Below are 20,407 nucleotides of genomic sequence, written 5' to 3' on the forward strand. Positions count from 1 at the left end.
CTTGTAAAGGAAAACCCAAATTCTAGATTCATCCTTGTATTTAAACATTTCAGAAACATTCAGCAGAAAACTGTTAGACAGATAATCATTAATGAAATACTATTGAAACACATTCTGCATTTGAATTATTCCAAAACATTCCAAAAGTTATATTTGGTATATCAATATACTTTTGCGTTTTTTATACCCGCTACCCATAGGGTAGAAGGGTATTATAACTTTGTGCCGGCAGGAAATGTATGTAACAGGTAGAAGGAGGCATCTCCGACCCTATAAAGTATATATATTCTTGATCAGCGTCAACAGCCGAGACGATATAGCCATGTCCGTCTGTGTGTCTGTCCGTCTGTCCGTATGAACACCTCGATCTCAGAGACTATAAGAGATAGAGCTATAATTTTTTTTCGACAGCATTTGTTATGTTTGCACGCAGATCAAGTTTGTTTCAAATTTTTGCCACGCCCACTTCCGCCCCCGCAAATCAAAAAAACCGAATAACAAGCGTAAATTTAAAGCTAGAGCTGCGAATTTTGGTATATACTATAATTGCTATAGTAGTTATGATTCCTGAAAATTTGGTTGCGATCAGATAAAAATTGTGGAAGTTATTAAAGAAATACTTTTGTATGGGCAAAAACGCCTACTTACTAGGGGTCTTAGTTGCTTTGGTCGACAATCTGGTACATTGTGCCGTCTATGGTATATTTTGAATGGTGTGCTGTATCGATATACCAAACACACCATTTGGTATATTTTTAGTATTTTTTTTAGTATTTTCGGTATATTTTGAAAATAATACCGCAATATTTTGCCCTTATTAAAAATGGGTAGCGGGTATCTCACAGTCGAGCACACTCGACTTTAACTTTCTTACTTGTTTAAATATACCTTAGAGTGCAAAACATACCAGATTGTAACCCAATCATATTTTCATGAGTCATAAATATTGTAGTTTATATTGTGAGTACAAAAAATCTACTCTATCTTTAAAATTACGCAGGCTATTCGGGTGTTTCGATTAGTGGACGTGACAAAAATCTAAAGAAACTTTATATGCGTGTTAAAAAACAAAAAAATGTTTATGTTTATTTTTATATACTCATTTTTGTATTTAACAAAGTTGTATTAGGGTTTCATTGGTGTTGCGACTCATTCTTGAATATCACCGGGGGCCTGGTCCGCCTCAAATGTAAGGCTTGCCACTGCAGCTCCAATCATGAAAAGTAGTGCCCAAGAGAAGTTCATTTTGCTGAATATACAAAAGCCGATATCGCGTATCTTATATACTTTCTTGCTGCTTAACGCATTACATTATGAATTTGATACGGTTAATGATATACGAGTACTTTACAATATCATTTAATTGTTATTTGTGAATTTCTTATATTCAATTTTGAACAGTATTGATTTTTATGTGTATATGGATGAAGTTAACAAAATATATAAAATTAAGAGTACATGCTAAAATTCAAAATACTTTCAATATTGGGCACTTTTTAAAAGAAAAGCCAAATTCTAAATTTATCCAAGTGTTTGAGCATTTCAGAAACAATTTACAGATAACTATATGATATTGTTAAAACATTCTGCATTTAAATTTTCGAAAATATGCCAAAAGCTATACACTTGACGCTCGCTTAACACGGACTCTTTTAGCAAGAACTCTGTCTTACAAGGTTACAAATTTGCTGCCATTCCCCTTTTAACACGCTAAAAACCTCGTTCTTACACGATTTTTTGATAAGGAGTCACGAAAATGAGAAAAAATGTTGAAGCAAACTGGCTTAAGCTATAAATGCCACCAAATACATTTTAAATTTGATATAAATAGAAACATATGATCTCCTTACTTTTTAACATTTTTAAGTTTCTATAAAGATTAACGTGTCAAATTATTATATAAAACAACTTTTTTAACTAAATACCAACTTTTAGTATTGAAAATATGAACGTTATGCATTTATTAAAGGCATATGCATAATAATTTTTGGTTAATTTTGAACAAATGTATGAAAATTTAATAAAAACAGACAAAATTTGAATAATAAAAAATTTTTTTTGCTGCCAATTTTGAATTTTGCGAACGTAACCCCTTATTTTGTACTGAATCCATGTTTCGCTTAACTCGAAGATTTCTAGGAACGTAACCCCCGTGTTAAGCGAGGGCCAAGTGTATGCTTTGAATGCAAAGTATGCCTTAGAATGCAAAATATACCAGATTTTAAACCAAAGAAACTAACTTATTTGATCGCAATCTAATTTTCAGGAGTCATAATTATTGTAGTTATTATTGTACTTGCTAAAAGAGTACTCTTGCTTTTTAGCAGGCTATTCGGGTGTTTCGATTAGTGAACGTGACAAAAATCTAAATCAAATTTCATATGCGTGGTACAAAACAAAAAAATGTTTATGACCTGTTTATTTTTATATACTCATATTTTTATATTTGACAAATTTGTATTAGGGTTTCTTTAGTGTTGCGACTCATTCTTGAATATCACCGGGGGCCATTTCCCAATCCCAAGGATATCCTGCCACTGCAGCTCCAATCATGAAAAGTAGTCCCCAAGAGAAGTTCATTTTGCTGAGTATACTAAAGCCACGATATCGCGTATATTATATATAGTTTCTTGCTGCTTAACGCATTAAATTATGAATTCGATACGGTTAATGATATACTTTACACTATCATTTATTTATTGTATAAGTATAGCGAATGGAACTTTCTTGATTATATAAGTGTGCCAATTTCTTATAATCAATTTTGAATTTCATATAACATATGTATGTACAGTAGAATCCGGTTATAACGACTCCGCTTATAGTGTTCGTCCGGTTATTGCGACGAAAAGTCGATGGCTTGGTTGGTTCCCATACAACCTTATATGAAAGGGCCTCCGCTTAGTACGTCTCCGCATTTAGCGACAAACCGCTTATACCGACGAATTTTTTTTATAATTCAACCGGATATTGCGACGAAAAAAAAATACAGTGAAATAATGCCAACAAAATTATGTATCAAACGACGCTGTCATAAATGTATGCATTTATCAGTGATTGGCACTCTTGCTTGTGTGCGTAGGAGCGACACGAAGGTTCTTATATTCTCACTACTCTCTGTTAGTTTTAGCTGACGCCTTAGCTTATGCTAAGGAACATGCAGCTTTACGATTTATTATGGAAAAACCATGCTATTAAATTAAATTTATAAAGTTTTTGTTTTGTTTAAAAATTAATTTGTTTTATCTTAAAAACTTATTACGAACATGGCAACCATAAAAAACAAAACAAAACAAAAATTAATTTTGCTCCTTTCGGTTAGTGCGTCTTCCGGGTATAACGACGTAAAATCGTCGGTCCCTTGAAAGTCGTTATAACCGGAATCTATTGTATATGGATAAAGTTAACAAAATATATAAAATTAAGAGTACATACATGCTAAAATTCAAAATACTTTCAATGTTGGACACCTTATAAAAGAAAAGGCAAATTATAAATTCATCCATGTGTTTGAATATTTCAGAAATAGTTAACAGTAAACAGTTATTAAACGTACTAAAAATTTACTCTATCTTTAAAAATGACGCAGGCTATTCGGGTGTTTCGATTAGTAGAGGTGACTAAAATCTAAAGCAAAAAAACAATAAAATTTGAATGATCTGTTTATTTTGATATATTCATATTTGTATATAACAAATTTGTATTAGGCTTCCATTAGTGTTGCGACTCATTCTTGAATATCACCGGGGGCCAAATCCTGATTATAATTAACTGCTGCCACTGCAGCTCCAATCATCAAAAGTAGTCCCCAAGAAAAGTTCATTTTGCTGAATGTACATAGCTTCCATTTCGCGTCTCTTATATACTTTTTTACGGTTTGACGAATTAAATTATGAATTAGATACGGCTAGTCATACAATTTACATTAGCATTCATTTATTTTGAAGAATCTTTTCATTTGTATAACGAATGTAGCGTTCTTAATTGTCGGAATATTACATAACAAGAAAATTGATGTATATATGTACATATGTAAACATGGAGGGTGTTTGGTTGTGAGATACTCGCAAAGCAATGCAGTATTATTCTTAAAATATACCATAATGAAAATACTAAAATAATACTGAAATAAACCAAAACAAGTAAGAAAGCTACAATCGAGTGTACACGACTGTGAAATACCCGCTACCCATTTTGACTAAAGAAAAATATTACGGTTCCATTCTCAAAATATACCAAAATAATATACCACAGAAATACTAAAAAATATGTCAAAGAATATGTCTCAAGATATACTATAGAGTACATAATATACCAGATTGTCAGCCAAAGGAATTAAGACCCCTAGTAAGTAGGTGTTTTTGCCCATACAAAAGTATTTCTGTAATAACTCCGACAATTTTTATCTGATCGCAACCAAATTTTCAGGAATCATAAATACTATAGTTATTATTGTATATACCAATTCTAGCTTTACAATTAAGTGGGCGTGGCAAAAATTTGAAATAAACTTGATCTGCGTGCAAATATAACAAATGCTGTCGAAAAAAAATTATAGCTCTATCTCTTATAGTCTCTGAGATCTAGGTGTTCATACGGACGGACGGGCAGACACACAGACGGACAGACGGACATGGCTAGATCGTCTCGGCTGTTGACGCTGATCAAGAATATATATACTTTATAGGGTCGGAGATGCCTCCTTCTACCTGTTACATACATTTCCTGCCGGCACAAAGTTATAATAGCCTTCTACCCTATGGGTAGCGGGTATAACAATAAAACTGGAGACTTTCGAAGGTTTTCACAAATATTTGTGTGATGCTGTTCTATAATTTTATTTCAACAAAAATGTTTATTGCATTCGCATTGATGATAAGAAAACTGCGCTTCGACGTAGTATGCGATTGAAACACGTCAGCGAATAGCCACAGCTGGAATATAGACAGAGATAGAGAGGAAAAAAAGAGAGAGAGCGAGAGCTCTGCGATAAGACCCCAAGTGTGCATTATTACGTAAAGTTGAGTCTTCGTCTTAGTCAGACGACAAGATGGATTCACAAAACATGGACTTTCCACACATCCGGAACTGTCTAGCAAAGCCGTGTGCAATTCGCGATAAAACTGTAGAATCATGGCGGACTCCAATCGATGACGTGTATTTTTCAGAGACATGACTTCACTTATCAACTCGTGGAATGGCCCTTGATAAGATAGCAATTTCCTCTGCAGCTGAAGTTGTAGTTCGATTTGCCATCTTTCTCCATCTTATCAGTGCAATTAATTCGGCTTGTCTTATCTTGAATTGCACTTGGATACTTCTATTCTGTCAATTGAAAAGCTGACCGAAAAGTTGGGCTGTAAATATAATGATAATAGCGAAGCACTTATCTCATTTATCAAGTTTAAATGATTGTAATGTTTGCCTGGAAACCTCTGTGGAAAGTTTAATCAGACTAAATTTATCAGAATTTTACTAAGTTTAATTGTATGAGATTGTTTATTAAACAAAAACTACTTTAAAATCAGTTAATCTGTTGAAAAATGAAATTTTAGAATAATATAAATAAAACGTATTATTTTCAAAATGTTCGAAAACAAAACTAGAGTTGCTTTTTTAGAATTGTAAATAAATGAAAACAAATCAAATGCGGGAGAATAACAGTTGTTTACAAAATTGCTATACTAAAGAAATAATCTAAAACAATTGCAAACTTAGTTTCCATATCAACCAAATTCCGAAAAATGCATTCATGCTTTATAATATAAGTTTGATCTTTGCAAAAAAACTAATATTTAACGAAAGCTACATATATATCCTATATTTTAAATTGAGAGCTATATTGGGATATAGCTCTCAATTTAAAATATAGGATATATATATATATATCTGGGGATAGCCTTATAGAGGTTATTATTCTTGAGCACGTTATTTTTGCTGATAAACCCCAGCTAAGATAATGACAATAATAAGAAGTAGTCCTAAAAAGTATTTTTACTTATTTTACTAATTCCACAGCTTGTGTTTTTATATAAAAATCGGAATCAAATAAAATAAAACTCAAGGTTTGATATAACTGATTTTATTATTTTCTTCAATTTAGTTTGAAGTTAAATACATCAAGTATTTGTATTCATTTTTATTCTTTAACATCAGCTGGTGCTTTAAGATATATATAATCGTAATAGCAAATAATGCTAACAAGGAGAATTAGACCACAATAGAATTTCATTTTACTGAATATAAAGTCTAAAGTTTTTGCGTGGTTTATATAGTAAACAAATGGATTGCACATCGAATGAAATAAGGAATTTGTTATGATTAATTTTTTTATATTCATTAATTCAATTACATGCATATCGACTGAAGGCCTTTTACTTTTCTATTTTTTTTTGCGTTGTTAGATCAGTAAGTTTGGTTATAAATAAGATTTATTTCATTTCATACATTACAGTTTTACAACTATAACCATTTTCAAGAAATCATACAAATGTAAATAGAAGCCAAATAGAACAAAAATTTGTTAATAACAATGTATGTTTCGCTGTGTAGATCATAATTACTTAAAAGTTAAAGCTAAAGCGCAATAATAAAGCGAATTGTTGCTTTCTTCTTAAATTCAACGTTATACGAAGCGGACAACAAGTAAGAAGAGATCCTACTTGTCGAAAAGATGCTTCTACGTTCAGCAGAGAAATGATACGTCAACACTATTTCTCATAAACGCAGGCGTTCCTCAAGGGAGTGTACTGGGACCAGTCCTCTACACTCTATACACGGCAGATACAGCCATTCTGGCAACAAGCTCTTCTCGAGACGAAGCATCTCAGCTGTTGCAAAGTGAGCTCAGTCTGATTGAAGCCTGGTTTCTTCGCTGGAAAATTAAAATAAATTCCCTGAAGTCTGTCCAAATAACTTTTGCACTAAGACCAGGAAGATGCCCAAATGTAACACTATACGGCTCAGCAATTCCAGAAGATACCTGTGTGAAGTATCTTGGCATGCACCTCGACCGCAGACTAACATGGAAACCGCACTTAAAAGCGAAATGTCAACAACTTAAAATAAAAACACTGAAAATGTCCTGGTTACTAAGTAGAAAATCAGCGGTTACTTTGGAAAACAAAATTCTCCTCTACAAAGCCATTTTGAAGCCTGTTTGGACATACGCTGTTCAGCTCTGGGGAACAACTAGCAATTCAAATATTGAAATACTTCAGCGCTACCAATCAAAAACATTGCGACAAATTGTTAACGCTCCATTTTATGTAACCAATGCAAATATTCACAGAGATTTAAATATTCCAACTATAAAAGAAGAGATTAAGAAATATAGTAAAAAATACACAGACAGACTTCACAATCATGAAAATAATTTAGCCCTAGCTCTTTTAGACAATAGCTCAACTGTTAGAAGACTTAAAAGATTTCACATTCTTGATCTCCCTGATAGGTAAATTTTAATTAAACAAGATGTTATATTTAATAGCAGGTTTCACTGGAAATCTGCTATTCCTGTTATGTAAATATTAGTCATAAAATTTTCTTATTGTCTTAAGACAGATTGTAAATAAAAAATTAAACGAAAAAAAAAATTTTTATCTGATCGTAACCAAATCAGGAATCACAAAGATCTATAGGTATTATTGTATATACCAAAATTTGAGATTGTTATTCGACTTTTGTCGATTTGCGGGTCGGAAGTGGGCGTGGCAAAACTTTGAAACAAACTTGATTTGCGCGCAACATAACAAACGCTGTTAAAAAAACAATCTCTTATAGTCTCTGAGATCTAGGTGTTCATACGGACAGACGGACAGACAGACAAACGGACATGGCTAGATCGTCTCGGCTGTTGACGCTGATCAAGAATATATAATATATACTTTATGGGGTCGACGATGCCCCCTTTTGTCTGTTAAGTACATTTCCTGCCGGCACAAAGTTACAATACCCTTTTACCCTATGGGTAGAGGGAAAAATTATAATATTACGAGTAATACAAAATACTTTCAACAAAGCCAAATTTGAGATTCATCCATGTATTAGAGCATTCAAGAAACAGATAACTATAAAGTTACAAAAAATCTACTCAAGTCTTAAAATTACGCAGGCTATTCGGGTGTTTTGACTAGTGGACGTTAGAAAAATCTAAAGCAAAAAAAATAAAAAAATTGTATGATCTGTTTATTTCGATATACTCATATTTGTATTTAACAAATTTGTATTAGACTGTCATTAGTTATGCGACTCATTCTTGAATATCACCGGGGGCCAAATCGTAATTATAATTAACTCCTGCCACTGCAGCTCCAATCATCAAAAGTAGTCCCCAAGAAAAGTTCATTTTGCTGAATGTACATAGCCGCCATTTCGCGTGTCTTATATACTTTTTCACGGTTTGACGAATTAAGTTATGAATTAGATACGGCTAGTCATTCAATTTACATTAGGATTCTTTCATTTTGAAACATCTTTTCTTGTCGATATATTATATAACAAGAAAATGTATGTACTCGTATATATCTATGTATGTAGAGGGCAGTATTGTTCTTAAAATATACCAAAATGAATATACGACAATAATACTGAATAAACCAAAAATATAACATAGAGAACAAACTATATGAACAACCACAAGAACAACCGTTATCAGAATAGCAAAAATAATGCATGAAAGTGGAGACTTATTGCTAGACATTCATGAAATACTATAGAAAAACATTCCCAATTTTAATTAATCTTAGTTGATATCTGCAGAAGTTTCAGAATAGAGTCCAGAACACAATAAAAATAAAAGAGTTGAATTTAGTGCAATTACTTAAAAGAAAATAAGAAATGCGTTTTTTTTTAAATTTATATTTATATTGTTATGTTCACGTTTTTAAAAAATAATAATACAATTAATATAATGTTTTGTAGGCTCTTTATTTTGCAAACTATTCATTTTATATATATAACAATGAATTAGCATTATTTTGTATTATTTATTTTCATTCTTTAATGTCACTTGGTGCTATCCAATTGGCAGTTGTTCCTGCCAAGGCAGCGCCAATAATCAAAAGTAGTCCCCAAGTAAAGTTCATCTTGCTTAATATTTAAAGATGTGTTCTGCGGCTCTTCTATATAAGCATATACTACATTCGTATGTTAAAAGCTAAACGAATCGAATTACGACGTTGATTATAAGCGGTATATTAATGTAGAAAATTTTAAAATTTATACAACGTTTTTTAGCTTTTATTCAAAATGGTAGCGGGTATCTTTCTTACTTGTATTATTATTAAATATAATACAGTTAATGTAATGTTCTGTAAGATGTATATTTTGAGATTTACATATTTTTACAATTTTTTTCTTATTATTCATCTCATTCTTGGATGTCACTTGGTGCCATCCACGCCTCCAATGCTGTTCCTGCCAATGCAGCGCCAATAATCAAAAGTAGTCCCCACGTAAAGTTCATTTTGCTTAATATTTCAAGTGGTGTTCTACTGGTCCTCTATATATGCATGTACTACATACATACATACGTATATAAAAAGCTAAACGAATTCAATTACGACTGGTTAAAATAACTGACATGCTTTAATTTTTCTAATATATTTGTTTACTACATGTAGGTTTTTTAGATGTTTAAACTTTGAAATACCATTCCTCCTTTATTAAGTATATAAATTGATGCCCGATTGAAATAATATTTAAAGCAATTTAAGCACCACGTCAGTTGGAATATTATTCAACAAAAGAAAGATATGACTATGCATAGGACTGGTTGCTATGTTGATATATGTACTTAACTTATGAGTATATTTGTAGTATTTACTGGCAGTTTGTTCATGTTCGCGATAATAATAAATAAGTAGTTCTGTCAATAATGTTTAATGCACTATTATATCATATTTGGAATGAGTATAAAGTGTCTTTGTTCGATTTACGAACGTCGATTTTAAAACCACATGAAATGCTTGCAACTGATACGTGCCAACGTGGGGAAAACAGAAACTGAAGCCAGGCAGACAACGTCACTCGCAATTGCTCTGATTAATCCACTTGAAACAAGCACCGAGTTCCCTTTTCGAGTTCATGCCCAACCAAGATCCCCTTAATACAATTTTGCTCGCGACTGTGACAGGTTCGATAGAGGCTTCGATATCGCTATACGTTATTGCATGGGTTGATTGCATTTACGTGTTGCGTTCGCTTGTTATTTTGGCCAGGCGAATGCATTTCTAGGGAACTTGGAGGTGTCGCTGCTAATCAGTTGCAGTTCTAATTATCAAATGTACACGAAGCAGGGCGTGGTGGCGACAACGACGGCAATGGCTTATTGCCAGTGCACAATGCTGCAGATTTCACCACGCCCACTTTGCAGCTTGCAACTTGTCGCTATCTGTGACGTGGTGCACGGCATCTATTGGCGTCGCAGAGAGCAGACCACAGACAGCGAGTGGCACGTCGGGAATTCTCGACTTTGGGGCGAAAAACTTTAAGTAAATCTGCTTATCTTGTTTTCAAAAAGTTTTGCTACGTGCCGCCGCTATGGCGCGGCCTTTGTTGTGGGCCAGTTCACCAAAATTCGTAGCCACATCAGCTTTTGCGGCCCCCTCTACTGCACTGCACCTCTTTTTGACATTCGAGTTCATTGTACAGCTATCATAACGCTGACAAAGTTTCGACAGGCAACGGCATTAACTTGGCTACTTTGTTTCATATCACACGGCGCATTTTCAATCAGTCGGACAGACATACAGAGAGGTCGACTACTGTGAGCTGTTGCCAAGTGTTGCATATTCAATGAAAGTGCCTCACACCAATCAAATGCCAATCCATTGCGAAACCGCTGCCTATTTCATAGACTGAAAATTAATTGAAATTCTCGCTTCCGGCACTTCAACTTAGTCCGAAAATCGTGTCCACACCTCCCCCCGCTGTATTTTGGCATTTTGAGTCAGCAAAAGGGTTTGAGTTAATGACGTATTTATATTGCATTAACCTGAAGAATTTTGAGAGAGTTGGAGGAAGACATGCACCACACCACGATTAATTAAGCAAAGTGACCGTTTTGGAATCGACACATGCAATCGTTTAGAAATATTTACATAATTTACTATATATTGTATTGCAATTTCTTACATGACAACTTTTTTTCTAACAGATAAAGATCCAGTTTCAATATTTTATATAACATAGCGTATTATAGTTGATTTACACAATCTCTTACCTAGTGTTAAGGCTGATATGCGTGAAAATGTGCAAGCAAAAATGAAGCGGCAAAATTAATTGAGAACACAATTTTAATCGATGTACTTTCAATATGTTTGGACAGTTAGCAGCACATCAAAAATTAAGAAAAACATTCTGAATTTTAATTCTTAGCTATAAAAGGTAAAAGTTTCTTTAATTACCACAAGCACAAAGTCTTTAAGTGATGGAATTTAGAGTATTTATTCAAAAAGTAAATGAATAATATATTTTTAGCTCAATAATAAAAAAAACAGTAAGGCATTTTTGTAGAATTTTTTATTTCGATATTCTCATATTTGCATGTAACAAAGTTGATACGATTCCATTAGTGTATCTACTTATTCAAGAATATCAGCGGGGGCTAAGTGATCCTTCGTTCCTGCCACGGCAGCTCCAATTATGAAATGTTGTCCCCAAGCGAAGTATTGCTGCATATACAATGCCGGGATTTTGCATTTCTTCTATACTTTCTTCAGCATAACGCATAAAGTTATGAAGTTATAAAGTTCGATATGGTTATTCATACAATTTATAATAGAATTTATTTGTTTTTCTAAGGCTTGTGAATTTGTTATACATTTTAAATAAATTAGCATATTATATTTGATTTACACAGTCTATTAACTAATATAATAATAATGAAATGCGTGAAAAATTGCATGCCAAAATAGATTACCTTAGCGAAATTAGATTGTTTTTTTTTTAATTTTTCAGTTTATTAGTATATAAGATTTGAATGCATGTACAATTTAATTATGAATATTACATAAATATCATCAATAATTTATTTAGCGGATTAAATAGTAATAAACCTTTATCTGTAGTTAATTTAATTTTATATAGCGGACATTTATAAAGATTAAAAATCAAATATGTTAACCAGCTGTACTTTATATAATATATACTATATGTAAATATTATGCATGTTGGATTGAAACTTATTTGCAACTAGTATTTTTAAATATTTTTTATTAATTTGTATACACGTAAAATTCTTAATCTTAAGAGTTATTTTTTCATATAATTTTTCTAATCTTTACTAGAAACAAATTTATTTTGTAATTTTTATAGCCGCTGCCCATAGGGTAATATTATATTATAACTTTGTGCCGACAGGAAATGTATGTAACAGGTAGAAGGAGGCATCTCCGGCTCTATAAACTATATACATATATTCTTGATCAGCATCAACAGTCGAGACGATCTAGCCATGTCCGTCTGTCCGTATGAAACACTGGATCTCAGAGACTATAAGAGATAGAGCTATAATTTTTTTCGACAGCATTTGTTATGTTTGCAATCAAATCGAATAACAAGCGTAATTTTAAAGCCAGATATTCATATATTTTGAAAATAATACCGTTTTGCTTTTGCTTTTATTCAAAATGGGTAGCGGGTATCTCACAGTCGAGCACACTCGACTGTACCTTTCTTACTTGTTCTTTGGCAAATACTTTATTTCTTAAATTTTTAGCACGAGACTTAGTCTATTTCTGTAGTTATCTATTACAAAAAAGAAATTCATCTTGAAAAAAAGAAAATCGATCGGAATTTACCTGGTTAATCAAGTAAGTAAAAAATGTACAGCATCATTCCATTTCTTCTTAATTTGCCATCAATCTGCATATTCATATTGATATCCGCAATATATCAGAAATTAGTGCGTATTAGATCGATTTAGTCCAATATCAAATTAGAAGTATAACGTAATGCATATATTTATATAACTGTGCAAAATACGAGGCGAACAAAATTCATAATTTAGTACGATGCGCTTTCGATTCCTATAAAAAGATTTCACAAACCTTAGACTGTATATTCCTATTCACTAAAACTAAAATAAAATAAAATAAACTAAAATAAGCGAGTAAAATGAAATTGTATTGCGGACTTCTCCTTATTATTGCCATTATTGGCATCGCCTCAGCTGGAAGCGGTGACAAAAAAGCACCGGGTGATATTAATGAATAAAACCCTCTTTAACATATCTAAAAATGTCACAATAGTGTGCTTTCAATAAAATGCGTATTTAAAAAAAAATATATATATATTTTAAAAGCAATATTCAAAATCGTATTGTCAGAAATAACTTGTTCTTAAAAAAAAAATTGAGGTCGGAGATATCTCCTTCTGACCTATGAGTAGCGGGTATAACTACTTATATTATTAAACTCAAGAATACATCATTTCAGTTGAAGAATTTACGTTCTTTAAAAGGAATCGATATTATTTGAAGTTTCTCTTTAATCGACATCTAAATGATTGTACAGTAATCGTAGTTTTTTTCAATTACGGAAATTATTTTATTACTGAGATTGAAAATAAAATAACTAGCTGAATTTTATATACATATGTATATATATTATGTATAGTATGTTGGATTGAAACTTAGTTGCAACTAGTATTTTTAAATGTATTCAAATTATTTTTAAGAGTTATTTTTTATAACATTTGTATAATTTTAACTAGAAAAAATTTATTTTGTAATTTTAAAATATTAATTGAACATGTGATATTAAAAAAAGTTTTCAACCAGATTCCTATTCACTAAAACTAAAATAAAATAAAATAAACTAAAATAAGAACATTAATAAAGTTTGTAAAATAAAGTATATACATATATTCTTGATCAGCGTCAGGAGCCAAAACGATAAAGCCATGTCCTCTATCCGTCTGTTGGTCTGTCTGTCTGTCCGTCCGAATAAATACAAATATAGATTTCGGAGACCATAAAAGAAAGATTTCTGACACGCCCGCAAGTTGAAAAAAATCGAATACCAATCGTGATTTTGAAGCTAAGACTAAATTTGTGGTACATACAATCATAACAAAAGTCTTTACTATTCTTGAAAATTTGGTTCCGACTATATATTGTGGAAATTATTTAAGAAATTATTGTGTGTAGTAAAAAATGGCAGCTCTAGTCTAGTCTTAGCTGCTTTGGTTAACATATTGGCATATTTTGTACTCTATAATATATTTTGAATGAGATCTAAAATTGCTATACCATCTTCGATGTCATTTAGTCATTCAATTTACATTAGCATTCATTTATTTTGAAGCAACTTTTCATTTGTAAAACGAATGTAGCGTTCTTAATTGTTGGAATATTACATAACAAGGAAATTTATGTATGTATATATGTAGACATGGATGGTGCTTGACTGTGAGATACTCGGAAAGCAATGCAATATTATTCCTAAAGTATACCAAAATGAATATACCGAAATAATACTGAAATAAACCAAAACAAGTAAGAAAGCTACAGTCGAGTGTACATGACTGTGAGATACCCGCTACCCATTTTGACTATAGCAAAATATTACGGTGCCATTCTCAAAATATACCACAATAATATACCACAAAAATAATAAAAAATATGTCAAATGGGTTATTTGGTATATTGATGTGGTACAACAATACAAAAGTATTTCTGTAATAATTTCGACAATTTTTATCTGATCGCAACCAAATCAGGAAGCACAAAGACCTATAGGTATTATTGTATATACCAAAATTCGAGATTGTTATTCGATTTTTGTCGATTTGCGGGGTCGGAAGTGGGCGTGGCAAAATTTTGAAACAAACTTGATTTGCGCGCAACATAACAAACGCTGTTAAAAAATCAATCTCTTATAGTCTCTGAGATCTAGATGTTGATACGAACAGACGGACGGACAGACAAACGGACATGTCTAGATCGTCTCGGCTGTTGACGCTGATCAAGAATATATAATATATACTTTATGGGGTCGACGATGCCCCCTTTTGTCTGTTAAGTACATTTCCTGCCGGCCCAAAGTTACAATACCCTTTTACGCTATGAGTAGAGGGAAAAATTATAATATTACGAGTAATACAAAATACTTTTAACAAAGCCAAATTCGAGATTCATCCATGTATTAGAACATTTAAGAAACAGTTATAGACAGATAACTATAAACTTATTAATAATCTACTCAAGTCTTAAAATTACGCAGGCTATTCTGGTGTTTCGACTAGTGGACGTTAGAAAAATCTAAAGCACAAAAAAATAAAAAAAATTGTATGATCTGTTTATTTCGATATACTCATATTTGTATTTAACAAATTTATATTAGACTGCCATTAGTTATGCGACTCATTCTTGAATATCACCGGGGGCCAAATCGTAATCCCAATTAACTCCTGCCACTGCAGCTCCAATCATCAAAAGTAGTCCCCAAGAGAAGTTCATTTTGCTGTATATACAAAGTCCCGATTTCGGGTCTCTTATATACTTTGGCGAATGAAATTATGAATTACATACGGCTAGTTTTTCAATTTACATTAGCATTCTTTTATTCTTTGAAACATCTTTTCTTGTCGATATATTATATAATAAGAAAATGTATGTACTCGTATATATGTACAAGTATGTATGTAGAGGGCAGTACACAACGGCATGAAAGTGGAGACTTATTGCTAGACATTCATAAAATACTATACATTCCGAATTTTAATTAATCTTAGTTGATATCTGCAGAAGTTTCACAATAGAGTCCAGAACACAATAAAAATAAAAGAGTTAAATTTAGTGCTTTTACTTAAAAGAAAATGAGTAATGTATTTTTATATTCATATTGTTACGTTCACGTTTTTCAAAAACAATTAATGTAATGTTTTGTAGGCTCTTTATTTTGGAAACTATTCATTTTATATATATAACAATCATTCTTTAATGTCACTTGGTGCTATCCAATTGGCGGTTGTTCCTGCCAAGGCAGCGCCAATAATCAAAAGTAGTCCCCAAGTAAAGTTCATCTTGCTTAATATTTAAAGTTGTGTTCTGCGGCTCTTCTATATAAGCACATACTACATTCGTATGTTAAAACCTAAACGAGTCGAATTACGACCTCGATGTGGTTATATTAATGTAGAAAATTGTAAAATTAATACCACGCTTTTTAGCTTTTATTCAAAATGGTAGCGGGTATCTTTCTTACTTGTATTATTATTAAATAAAATACAGTTAATGTAATGTTCTGTAAGGTGTATAATTTGAGATTTACATATTTTTAATATGTATATACATTTATTTTTTTATTATTCATCTCATTCTTGGATATCACTTGGTGCCATAAACTTGTCCACTTTATTTCCTGCCAATGCAGCGCCAATAATCAAAAGTAGTCCCCACGTAAAGTTCATTTTGCTTAATATTTCAAGTGGTGTTCTGCTGCTCCTTTATATATGTGCATGTACTACGTACATACGTATATAACAAGCTAAACGAATTCAATTAAGACTGGTTAAAATGACTTGACATGTTTTAATTTTCCTAATATAATCGTTTACTACATGTAGGTTTTTTAGATGTTTAAACTTTGAAATATTATTCCTCCTTTATTTAGAATATAAATTGATGCCCGATTTCAATAATATTTAAAGCAATTTAAGCACCACGTCAGTTGGAATTTTATTCAACAAAAGAGAGATATCACTATGCATAGGACTGGTTGATATGTTGACATATGTACTTAACTTATGAGTATATTTGTAGTATTTACTGACATTTTGTTCTATAGCGGACATTTATTGATATTACAAATCAATAACTAGCTGTGCTTTATATATACTTTGTATGTCGGATTGAAACTTAGTTGCAACGAGAATTTTTAAATATATTCGATTAATTTTTATACACGTAAAATTCTTAATCTTAAGAGTTATTTTTTATAACATTTGTATAATCATTAATAGGAAAAAATTAATTTTGTAATTTTCAAATATTAATTGAACATGTGTTATTAAAAAATGTTTTAAACCAGATTCCTATTCACATGTTCCCATTCATAGTTTCTTTGAACTAAAATACGAACATTAATAAAGTTTGTAAAATAAAGAATATACACATATTCTTGATCAGCGTCAGGAGTCAAAACGATAAAGCCATGTCCTCTATCCGTCTGTCGGTCTGTCTGTCTGTCCGTCCGAATAAATACAAATATAGATTTCGGAGACTATAAAAGATAAAGATTTCTGACACAAGAAGTTAAAAAAAAATCGAATACCAATTTACGATTCCTGAAAATTTGGTTCCGACCATATAATGTGGAAATTATTTAAGAAATAATTGTGTGTAGTAAAAAATGTCAGCTGCAGTCTAGTCTTATACGACTGTCTAGTGTACACGACTGTGAGATACCTGCTACCCATTTTGACTAAAGCAAAATAATACGGTGCCATTCTCAAAATATACCACAATAATATACCACGAAAATAATAAAAAATATGTCAAATTGGTTATTTGGTATATTGGTGGTGGTACTACACTCAAAATATACTATAGAGTGCCAAATATACCAGATTGTCAGCCAAAGCAATTAAGACCATTAGTAAGTAGGTGTTTTTGCCCATACAAAAGTATTTCTGTAATAACTTTGATAATTTTTATCTGATCGCAACCAAATCAGGAATCACAAAGACCTATAGGAATTATTATATGTACCAAAATTCGAGTTATTCGATTTTTGTCGATTTGCGGGGTCGGAAGTGGACGTGACAAAACTTTAATTCAAACTTGACTTGCGCGCAACATAACAAACGCTGTTAAAAAATCAATCTTTTATAGTCTCTGAGATCTAGATGTTGATACGAACAGACGGACGGACAGACAAACGGACATGTCTAGATCGTCTCGGCTGTTGACGCTGATCAAGAATATACCATATATACTTTATGGGGTCGACGGTGCCCCCATTTGTCTGTTAAGTACATTTCCTGCCGGCTCAAAGTTACAATACCCTTTTACCCTATGGGTAGAGGGAATAATTATAATATTACGAGTAATACAAAATACTTTCAACAAAGCCAAATTCGAGATTCATCCATGTATTAGAACATTTAAGAAGCAATTATAGACAGATAACTATAAAGTTACAAAAAATCTACTCAAGTCTTAAAATTACGCAGGCTATTCGGGTGTTTTGACTAGTGGACGTTGAAAAAATCGAAATCAAAAAAACAAAAAAAATGTTATGATCTTTTTATTTTGATATACTCCTATTTGCATTTAACAAATTTGTATTTTACTTCCATTAGTTATGCGACTCATTCTTGAATATATATATATATTATATAATATATTGTATAATATATTATATAACAAGAAAATGTATATACTCGTATATATGTACAAGTATGTATGTAGAGGGCAGTACACAACGGCATGAAAGTAGAGACTTATTGCTAGACATTCATAAAATACTATAGAAAAATATTCCGAATTTTAATTAATCTTAGTTGATATCTGCAGAAGTTTCAGAATAGAGTCCAGAACACAATATCTTAAAATAGTTGAATTTAGTGCATTTACTTAAAAGAGCTATAATTGTTTTTCGACAGCATTTGTTATGTTTGCACGCAGATCAAGTTTGTTTCAAATTTTTGCCACGCCCACTTCCGCCCCCGCAAATCAAAAAAATTGAATAACAAGTGTAATTTTAAAGCTAGAGCTGTCAAAGTTATTAAAAAATACTTTTGTATGGGCAAAAACGCCTACTTACTAGGGGTCTGAGTTGCTTTGGCTGACAATCTGGTATATTGTGCCGTCTATGGTATAACAATGAATTAGTATTATTTTCTATTATTTATTTTCATTCTTTAATGCCACTTGGTGCTATCCAATTGGCGGTTGTTCCTGCCAAGGCAGCGCCAATAATCAAAAGTAGTCCCCAAGCAAAGTTCATCTTGCTTAATATTTAAAGTTGTGTTCTGCGGCTCTTCTATATAAGCATATACTACATTTGTATGTTAAAACCTAAACGAGTCGAATTACGACCTCGATGTGGTTAATCATAAGCAGTATATTAATGTAGAAAATTGTAAAATTAATACCACGCTTTTTAGCTTTTATTCAAAATGGTAGCGGGTATCTTTCTTAATTGTATTATTATTAAATAAAATACAGTTAATGTAATGTTCTTTAAGTTGTATATTTTGAGATTTACATATTTTTAAAATTTTTTTTATTATTCATCTCATTCTTGGATGTCACTTGGTGCCAGCCACTCGTCCAATGGATTTCCTGCCAAGGCAGCGCCAATAATCAAAAGTAGTCCCCACGTAAAGTTCATTTTGCTTAATATTTAAAGTGGTGTTCTGCTGCTCCTTTATATATGTGCATGTACTACGTACATACATACGTATATAAAAAGCTAAACGAATTCAATTACGACTGGTTAAAATAACTTGACATGCTTTAATTTTCCTAATATATTTGTTTACTACATGTAGGTTTTTTATATGTTTAAACTTTGAAATACCATTCCTCCTTTATTTAGAATATAAATTGATGCCCGATTACAATAATATTTAAAGCAATTTAAGCACCACGTCAGTTGGAATTTTATTCAACAAAAGAGAGATATCACTATGCATAGGACTGGTTGATATGTTGACATATGTACTTAACTTATGAGTATATTTGTAGTATTTACTGACATTTTGTTCTATAGCGGACATTTATTGATATTACAAATCAATAACTAGCTGTGCTTTATATATACTTTGTATGTCGGATTGAAACTTAGTTGCAACGAGAATTTTTAAATATATTCGATTAATTTTTATACACGTAAAATTCTTAATCTTAAGAGTTATTGTTTATAACATGTGTATAATCCTTACTAGAAAAAATTTATTTTGTAATTTTCAAATATTAATTGAACATGTGTTATTAAAAAATGTTTTAATTTAAACCAGATTTCTATTCGCATGTTCCGATTTAACGATTTCTGACACGCCAGCAAGTCAAAAACAAGTAAGAAAGCTACAGTCGAGTATGCTCGACTGTGAGATACCCGCTACCCATTTTGAATAAAAGCAATATATTTTGCGGTATTTTGCGGTATTATTCTCAAAACATACCAATTATACTACAAAAATACTAAAAATATATTTTGGGGTATTATTATAAAAAATATACCAAATATACTAAAAATATTAAAAAAATATACCAAATGGTATATTTGGTATATCGATATAGTACCGCATTCAAAATATACCATAGACGGCACAATATACCAGATTGTCGGCCAAAGCAAATTAGACCCCTAGTAAGTAGGCGTTTTGCCCATACAAAAGTATTTCTTTAATAACTTCGACAATTTTTATCTGATCGCAACCAAATTTTCAGGAA

At 31.7% G+C, this 20,407-nt stretch overlaps 1 long non-coding RNA gene across 2 annotated transcripts; it reads right to left on the reverse strand.

Moving 5' to 3' along the window:
* Positions 1-15,882: 15,882 nt before the first annotated feature.
* Positions 15,883-19,931, reverse strand: LOC117574319 (uncharacterized). 2 transcript variants are annotated; one of them, XR_004572774.2, is made up of 2 exons: positions 19,105-19,931; positions 15,883-16,100 (listed from the first exon to the last, which is right to left on the reverse strand). It is a non-coding gene; the product is annotated as an uncharacterized LOC117574319 (long non-coding RNA). The 2 variants fall into 2 exon arrangements; XR_007955232.1 differs by lacking the exon at positions 19,105-19,931 and adding an exon at positions 16,165-16,518.
* Positions 19,932-20,407: the final 476 nt, after the last annotated feature.

The sequence above is a fragment of the Drosophila albomicans genome, chromosome 2R (genome assembly GCF_009650485.2).
Source record: "Drosophila albomicans strain 15112-1751.03 chromosome 2R, ASM965048v2, whole genome shotgun sequence".
In the NCBI taxonomy this organism is placed as follows: Eukaryota; Metazoa; Arthropoda; class Insecta; order Diptera; family Drosophilidae; genus Drosophila; species Drosophila albomicans.